We start from the raw sequence: 9,694 nt of genomic DNA on the forward strand, positions 1-9,694 counted from the left end.
TGTGTATCATGCAAGCATGAAGACATGAGTTCAGATCTGTATTTGTGGGAAAAAAAAAAAAAAGACGGACAGAGCTGTGTGCATTGGAAAGGCAAGGAGATTTCTGGAGCTTGGTGGCCAGCCAGCCTAGCTGAATCCATGAGCTTTGAGCTCAGTGAAAAAGCCCTGTCTCAAAATGCAAGGTAGGAAGTACCCAAGGAGTGTCCACATGCACACACCCATGCCCACATATACACTACACAAACATGAACATAGACTGCATACACAAAGATCTGCTTTGAAGAGGTTTCTCAGGGTTATATCTATAGACACTCTCAATTCTAAGTCTTTGGGAAATACTCACCTACATACTTGCTGTTCATTGGAAGAGAGGTGTAATGCTTTTGCACATTGATGCTAATTTGCAAAAGATATTTCTAATTTTAACTTGTAAGTTTTGTTCATTTTAATGTCCCTGAAACTTGTACCGCTATGTGACAGACAGCATAATCTGTTCAGGAACAGACCGTATGTTTGACCTGATGACATTCTAGTCATCCTAGGACACCATGAATAAGATTTCACTGATGGGGGGCTGGAGAGATGGATCAGCGGTTAAGAGCACTGACTGCTCTTCCAGAGGTCCTGAGTTCAATTCCCAGAAACCACATGGTGGCTCACAACCATCCATAATGGGATCAGATGCACTCTTCTAGTGTGTGTCTGAAGACAGCTTCAGGGTACGCATATGAATAAATAAATTAAATAAATAAATAAACAAATCTTTATATATAAAAAAAGTTTTCACCAATGAAATCACTTCCTGGTGAAGTTTTCAGAATCTATCCTCATCATTAAACTATTTTGATTTTCATATATATATATATATATATATATATATATATATATATATATNAAGTGTTTTGCCTGCATATGTCTTTTTATTTGTGTATGAGGTGTATGCCTGGCACTTGGCACTGTGGAGTCAGAAAAGGGTGTTAAATAGCCTGGAATTGGATTTATAGACAGTGAGTGTCGGGAACCTAACTTTTGTCATCTGGAAGAGCTCTCAGTGCTCTTAATGACCGAGCCATCTCTCGAGTCATGTGTTTCCATTGTTAAGCAATTCAGGGCTGTGTTAGATTATCTCAGAATTAGTGAAGACACACAGCAGAGGGTCCTGGTAGACAAGGAGGAGTTCTAGCTTTCCTTTATGCTGGATAAACTTGGGTAGATAGTACCCCTCGCTTACAGTTGATCTGTTTTAGATGTGACTTTTCCCTTCCTAAACTCATTTGAGCATGGTCCTTAATGTTTAAAGGTAATAGGACTTGCAATATTTTTGGATCTTGACTACTTTTCTTTTTTACATTCGGTGTGTGCTTGTGTGTGTGTGTGTGTGTGTGTGTGTGTATGTGTGTGTCTGTGACTATGGATATGTGGAGATCAGAGGACAACTTGTGGAATTAATTTTCTTCTCCCATGGTGTGGGTTCCAGGGTTTGAACTTAGGTCTCCAGGCTTGGCAGCAAGTGCCTGTACCTGCAGTGTCATCCCAAAGGCCCCAGGGTGAGCATTCCTAAGGGTCAGTGGTAGTTGTCCCTGGACTAAGTGAATTCCCAGTCCTGGAGGCCTGGATTTGTTTCTGCAAAAGCAAGACTGGGATGCTGTAAAAAAACAAAACAAAACAAAACAAAACAAGGCAACTCCTTGAGTTTCTGGCTTCTTCACAAGTGCCTGCTCGTACTTCTGCCTTCCAGCAGTTTTCAGATGCAACAGGAAGCCTTTACCAGAAGCCAAGAACACAGACATCATGCCCTTGAACTCTGCAGCCTCTGGAACTGAGATTTAAACAAACTTCCATTATTCTTTCATAAGTCACCCAATCTCAGAAATTCTCTTACAGCAGCAGAGAAAGAACCAAGAGATGTTGCTTCATCTACAAATACGGTAGTTTGGAAAAAAAAAAAAAAAAAAAGCCTGTAAGGTATCCAATAGTGGGCGTATCGACTGGGCGCTACAGATGTCCTGTCTGATCTAGGGCAAGACTTTAAAATAGTACCATACAACCCGAGGGAACTACTTTGCTGTGACACCATCTAGCACCAGTATTTTATCAGAGGAATTGTCAAGAACGCTGAGGCAAACTATGGAAGGCATCCCTCTATGGACCTATCTGAGATAATAGGAGTGTGGGAACTCGTTCTATTTGAACAGGGTCTCACTGTATAACCTTATGTGGCATGGAACTCACTATTTACAACACGCTGGCCTTCAACAAGTGACAATCCTTCTGCCTTGGCTCCTCAAGGCTGGCATCGCAGGATTCTTCCAGTATACCTGGTCCTAAAGTAATTTTTCTTACTGAGAATTGAACCCAGGGTCTTAGACATACAGGACAAATATTCTACCACCTAATTATATCCCCCTCCGTTTTCCAAACTTATTTTTAGTTGCAATGCTTCTAAACCTGTTTTTTTTTTAATTGCCTTCATACATGTAGGACAGACAAGGTTTCTTTTTAAGATAGACACATCAAAGCCAAACCAGTGTGTTAGTTCAAAGAAAACACTAGCAGATAAAGTATGCACAGCCCACAACTGTCACTGCCCCTGTGACACAGATCCGCACTAAGTGAAACTTGGAAACATCAACTTGATCTTGATTCCTTTGGCGTAAATCATAAAATTATGTATTTCCCACAAATGCCATGGAAAACGCCAGTGTAACAACAATCATATGTGGTCGAGGCAGGGAGTATTTGTGAACTGTCTGGACTTTCTGATCACTTTCTGCTGTAACCTAGAACTGTCATAAAACAGCCTACTTAAAAACAGAGAGATAAAGACAACCCCACAAAGCAAGCATAGACAGTAACACGTTTTCTGTTGTTACACATGCACAGAAATTTTACCTATGCCTCCTATTTCGAACGGTTGCCTGAATGGTAAGATGTGACCTCTGGCCACTCTGAGCTTTGATATCTAGTGAAACAAGCTTCTCCACTTCCCTTGGACTGGGAATTAAAACCACACAATCTTAGCTCATTCGTTTACAATGGAAAAAACCAACTTCACCTTTCAGAGATCCGATTGGCTTCATTGGTTAGTTTACGGATGAGAAGTTTTGTTTACCATTGTGCCATTGTTGTCTTAGTAAGGGTTTCGGTTGCTGTGATGAAACACCGTGACCATAGCACCCTGGGGAGGAAAGGGTTTATTTTGCTTACACTGCCACACCACAGTCCATTCCTGAAAGAAGCCAAAGCAGGAACTTAAGGCACGGAGCTGGAAGCAGGAACTGAAGCAGAGACCATGTAGGAATGATGCTACTGGCTGCTTCTCAGGTTTACTCAGCCTGCTTCCTTTTGGTTCCCAGGACCACCTGCCTAGAGATAGCACCACCACAGTGACCGGGCCCTCCCACAGCAGTAATTAACCAAGAAAATGCTCTACTGGGACATGTGCCACTCAGAGGCAGGCAGATCTCTGTGAGCTCAAGGCCAGCCTGGTTTTACATAGTGAGTTCTAGGGCAGCCAGAGCAAATAGTGAGGCCCTGTCTCAAACAAACAAGCAAGCACCACAGGCTTGACTCCAGGCTGATATTATAAAGACATTCTCTCATCTTCTCTTCTCTTCTCTTCTCTTCTCTTCTCTTCTCTTCTCTTCTCTTCTCTTCTCTTCTCTTCTCTTCTCTTCTCTTCTCTTCTCTCAATTGACTCTGTCTTGTGTCAACTTGAAGAGAAAAATATCCTGCACAATTGCTTTTACATCACACACACACACACACACACACACACACACACACACACATACTTGTTGTATGGTTCTTTGTTAAACTGTGAGTTCTGACACTGATTTTATTTCTCTTTTCTGCTGAACGGCATTTGCTGGTACATGGAGAGATGGCTCAGCAGTTAAGAGCGCTGGCTGCTCCTCCAGAGGACCCAGGTTTGATTCCTAGCACCTACATGGCAGTTCACAGCCATCTGTAACTCTAGTTCCAGGGTACCAGAACCCTCCTCTAGCCTTGTCAGGTATTGCATTCACATGGGACACACATGCAATGCTGAACATCCATACATATAAAAATTAATGATAATTACAACTTCCTGGTATAGCCCGGCAGTGGTGGCTCACGCCTTTAATCCCAGTACTTGGGAGGCAGAGGCAGGCAGATTTCTGAGTTCGAGGCCAGCCTGGTCTACAGAGTAAGTTCCAAGACAGCCAGGACTGCCCAGAGAAACCCTGTCTCAAAAAGCAAAACAAAGCACAACAAAACATCCAAAACCAAAAAACAAAACAAAACAAAAACAAAAACAAAAACTTCCTGGTATAAGAGATGATTATATAGCATCATTGTATTTTCAATTTTCTTAAACTTTTATTTTTATTTCACATGTATGGGTGTTCTGCCTACATGTATGTGTCTACACTCCATGTGCATGCAGTGCCCGTGGAAGTCATGAAAGGGCACTGGATTTCCTAGGGCTGGGTGGTTGCGAGTCTCCATGTGAGGGCTGGGAATGGAACCTGGGTCTTCTGGAAGAGCAGCGAATTCTCCCTGAGTCCTCTCTCCTGATCTATATCATTGTATTTTTGAGGAAAAGATTATCATCAAATAACCTAAATATACGCAGTCTGCGAAATGCAGGAAGCTTATTGTACTGGCTAGCTTTGTGTCAACTTGACACAGCTGGAGTTATCACAGAGAAAGGAGCTTTAGTTGTGGAAATGCCCCCATGAGATCCAGCTGTGAGGCATCATGCTTTCTGACCTGCTTGAGTTCCAATCCTGCATCCTTTGGTGATGAACAGGAGTATGGAAATGTAAGCTGAATAAACTCTTTCCTCCCCAACTTGCTTGTCATGATGTTTGTGCAGGAATAGAAACCCTGACTAAGACACTTATCTAGAAGGTATACTAGTGGGAAATTATAAAGCCTGAAATATAGTCATTCAATGTCCTGCTCCTCAATACAGGTTTATCATCTGTTTGTGTGCTGAGCCAGCTGTATATGCCCTGCGCTTGCTTGGGAGGTCTGCTGACACTGTGAACTTCTTGTGACCTTGACTTTGCACTTGTGTAAGTGAAGTCCAATGGGACAATGTATATGGTGTGTGTACAGAAGAGAGAAAACTGTAAAGTGATCCTCCCCTCCCCACCTCACACTAGCGATCCTCTTGGTTCAGCCTCTGAGTGCTGGAAGGACAGGTATGCACCACCCCCATGGCTGTGTTTCTTTGCGCCACTTTTCATAGGGCACCGCACAAACACGTACCTCTTTCTGGTTAACCTTCTGCAAGACTCAGCATGGAAGATCTCATGCTTTTGACTTAGGGAGGGTATTATCAATCTTAAGAGGCTCTATTTTGTATTTGAAATAGAATTTGTTTTATCACCTCCTGACTCTCTAAGACTATATGGTTTCCATGCGAACAAACCTATTGCTAGGATCCTCAGTGATGAGAGACATGTGGCCCTGGTTGCTCTGCTCACAGCAGGCAATAGTTAGCAAACTCTCCAAAGCAGAACTGCCCCAGTGAGTGGCAGCTATAGACAGATGCATGAGCGAACCCAAGTGAGACGAGAAAAAACCACTGAGCCTGATCCAAAGTGTAAACCCACTAAAACCCGAGGCAAATCAATAGTGGAGTTTAACTGTTTGAGTTGGTCCTTTTATGTAGCAAAAGCTAATGAACATAATAATCCTTTGCAGCAATTTTTGGATTATATTATGTATGTTCTTCTTTTCTTGTTCTTATTTATAAGTATGCTTGAGTATCTGTGTGTCTGTCACCTGTGTACAGGTGCCGCAGGAGTCCAGAACAGGACTTCTGTAGCTGGAGTTACAGGCAGTTGTAAGCCTCTTGATATGGGTTCTGGGACTCACCTCATGACCTCTGGAAGAGTAATAAGCTTTTTTTTCAACCCCGAGCCATCTCTCCAACCTTACATATGTTATTATCCTATGACTAGCTTTTTTTTCCCCACACAACATTTTCTCAAGTATTCAGTGTTATTTCCCTCCTAGTTATATATTCATACATCTATCTCTTCTGTTTGGCTCCGTTTTCCTAGCTGGCGGAACACCGTCGAAACGCAAAAGGATTCTGTCAATGGTCAGAGGATATAACTTTTGCATGTGACTGTATACTGTTCTACCACATGAGGCGACCAAACCTCAGCTCCATTCTAAGTTACTGAATCTGTAATAGGGTTGGCGTCTCCATTTCCCACTACAATTAACTCAAGCAAGCTCTTTTCACCCAGTGGAGATTGGCTCTGTGATTCTGAGTCCCAGCCAAGAGGCAGGGCTTTCCTAAGCAGCCCTCAAAACGCAGTTCAAATGGCCTCTCCTATGGGGCATACTTATCCCTTACTGAGGTTTGCCTATTAGGTTTGATGAGAGTCCGACGTGGCAGCACACTGTGCCTGAGCTCTTAATTTACAAATCTGCTTCTTCCTTGGGCTTCTGAAAGTCTGGGCTCACCTTCCAGGGTGCCTGAAGCACACTAACTGCCTAGTGCTATTGGCCTAAGTGGTAAGCAGCCAGAACAGATCATCTCCTGTGGTGGCTGTTTTAAGAGCATCACCTTTACTAGGAACAACAATATATGAGGGTTGCAGTAATATCTGAAGGGAGCATATTTATACCGAGAAGAAAAAAAAAATCATAGCTAGGAAGTATCATTAAGGGGAGGTTTTAAAACGTATCAGTTCCTTTTGGATCTCTTAAAGCATGTGGAAAGAGAGAAACAAGAAAAGTGAGTAACAGACCTGGGGCAGCCAGGGAATGTGCACTTCAGGTCACAGCTGTGACAGCCTCTTGCTGGCTGAGGACATGAGGATGTCAGTATCAGTTTGCATGTTGCTTTCACGACAAGTAAGCCCTCTAACGCCTAAACATATACTACCGTCAAATAAAGCCTGTCTGCCATTGACTAGAGTTCTGTTAAGTTCCCCTATTAAAAGATAAATTCTGTGCTTTTGTAGAAACTGCCGTCTTGAGTCTGGAGAGACGACTTGGGAGTGAAGAGCACAGGCTGCTTGCTCTTCCTGGTTTGACTTCCAAACTGTCATTTAAACTGGGCTTGATGGTGTATGTTCCTATAATCCAAGTATTGATTACATTTGATTGAATTCAAGCATTTGGGGTTGTTTTTCTCTCCCCTCCTCCAATAAATATAGAAAAAAAAGAAAAAGAGTAAAATCTCAGTACTCATTCTATAGAAAGCACCATATAAGGGACAAGAGAGGACTACAGAGGCAGTCTTGAGAGTCACATTACTAACACACATAGCGCCGTCTGAAATTCCAGCACGTTCTTCTGGTTGCTGTAATAAACTTTAAAAGGCTTTCATTTAGACAAGCAACCAGGCTGGGTTATTGTGAGTGTGTCAATGTAAACTCTAATTAATTAACATGGTGTCCTCCTCTCCTTTTACAGGAGATTGGCTTAAAATTCTGACCTCGGTCAAATATAATCCCACACACGAACATCCCAGTACCATCACCACGACCAGACCGATTTACAACAGCTTGGCTGTGCAGTTTTAATCACCAGAGAGACAATGTCCATTTTAACTCGTAGGCCATGGAAATAGTGTTGTGATGTCAGCTCTGGAAAGCCTTCAGTTTAGGTCACAGAGGTTTAACTATTCTAGAGGAGTTTAGGGAAACAGTTCCTCCCTTATCTTAGATTCAGGCAAGCAGCCCTGATGGTATCTGACTTATTTATTTACATTTCCTTTTAAAGATTCCATTCCAACAGAGAGATTAAAAACAAAACAAAAACAGGGTGCTCCTCCCAGTGCTATTAAGGACAAAACCTTTTAATTAATTCCTCTTACAGGCGATTCTCATCTGTGGCTGTTAGGTTAGAGGTGGTGGTAGAAAGGAGGTTAGGGTCCTCTGGTGGCTCTTGAGTGCTGAGAACTGGAAACTGTGGTACCTGCAGGCGGACACACTGTGAGACGCTTATTGCATATGCATTAAATCCAACAGGGATCATAGTTGTAGCCTTGTCGGGAAGCCTTTATGCTGAGCCCACGCAAGGCTTCAGAGACCGACCAGACTGGGAGCTTACAGAGGAAGAAGAAATACCAGACAGACAGACACACGCACAGAGAAAAGCTGGGCTTGAGTGGACTAAGGCTCTTAGGCGGAGAAACCACAGTACATGGGAAGCTCAGCGTGGTTATTTTATAGAGGTGGACAGAGAGGCAGAGTTATGGCATACAGCTGAATAGGGAGGTGAGATTATTAAGTCCAGGTAACAAGAAAGGTCGGGGTTCTGGTGGACAGCTGGATCAAGGAGACAGGTTTAGTTAGAGTCAGTAGGAACAATCTCAGTAGGAGAGAAATTCAGGCCAGAAATATCTACGGGGGGGAAAGGTACAGGATACATTTTCTGCAGACACTATCAACACCCACACATGGACCAGAAGAAGGCTGTGCCATTTCTCCGTGGGTCCGAGGCTTTGGATTCCTGGATATGGTTGTTACCATGTCAGTCATCCACATTCACTCAGGGATTCCTCTGTTCCCTACATTTGCGTAAATTGCTGCTTTAAATAATTTATTTAAAGCTCCAATTATTATCAGTCACCTTTGTTCCATTTCTCTTTGCACACATGCAAAGTTAAATAAGGTGGCAAAGAGAGCCGGGAGATATGTTGGACAGAAAGTGGGGAAAGCTTGGGCATTGGTAAGTTGTGCCAATTGAAGCCAAGATTTGCGAGCAAAGAGCTGGGGCGAAGTAGTGCTTGCCATGAACACTTGGGAGGCAGAGACAGGTGGAACTCTGAGTTTGAGGCCAGCCGGGTCTACAAAACAGGTTTCAGGACAGCCAGGGCTACACAGAGAAACCCTGTCTTACCCCCACTCCTCAAAAAAAGATTAACAAGCAAAAAGGGCCTTCAAACTGAATGAGAGAGTCAAAGTATGTGGCCTGGAAAAGCAGCTCCGTGCTAGAAATTTGTAAGATTCGGATTTGATGTCCAACATTGAGAAAAAAAAAAAAAGCCCACATATTCCTTTTATCTGAATTTGTAAGTGCAGTAACTACTTGTCAAATCATCAGTAGATTAGGACACTAACATTTTAATAACCCCATATAGTATTTATTTGTCTTATTTTAGTCTTATTTATTTATTTATTTATTTATTTTTGGTTTTTTTCAAGACAGGGTTTCTCTGTGTAGCCCTGGCTGTCCTGGAACTCACTCTGTAGACCAGGTTGGCCTCGAACTCAGAAATCTGCCTGCCTCTGCCTCCCGAGTGCTGGGATTAAAGGCGTGCGCCACCACGCCCGGCTTTAGTCTTATTTATAACTGGAAGTTTTCTAGCTTACATCAAGAAAGAGGTCTAAACTGAATTAAAGAGGATTTTGAACCAACTTGATATGATATTTCATCACAAGCAAGTAAATTAAAATTATGTTACATCAGGAAAAGTATGATGCAAAAAAAGATGTAAGAACTTTAACTTACAGAGGGGTTGTGGTGTACTAACTCTCTGAGGGAGTGTGCAGTGTACTAATTCACTGAGGGAGTGTGCAGTGTACTAACTCACTGAGGGAGTGTGCAGTGTACTAACTCACAGAGGAGTGTGCAGTGTACTAACTCACTGAGGGAGTGTGCAGTGTACTAACTCACTCAGGAGTGTGCAGTGTACTAACTCACTGAGGAGTGTGCAGTGTGCTAACTCACTGAG

Source organism: Mus pahari, chromosome 3 (genome assembly GCF_900095145.1).
Source record: "Mus pahari chromosome 3, PAHARI_EIJ_v1.1, whole genome shotgun sequence".
Lineage (NCBI taxonomy): Eukaryota > Metazoa > Chordata > Mammalia > Rodentia > Muridae > Mus > Mus pahari.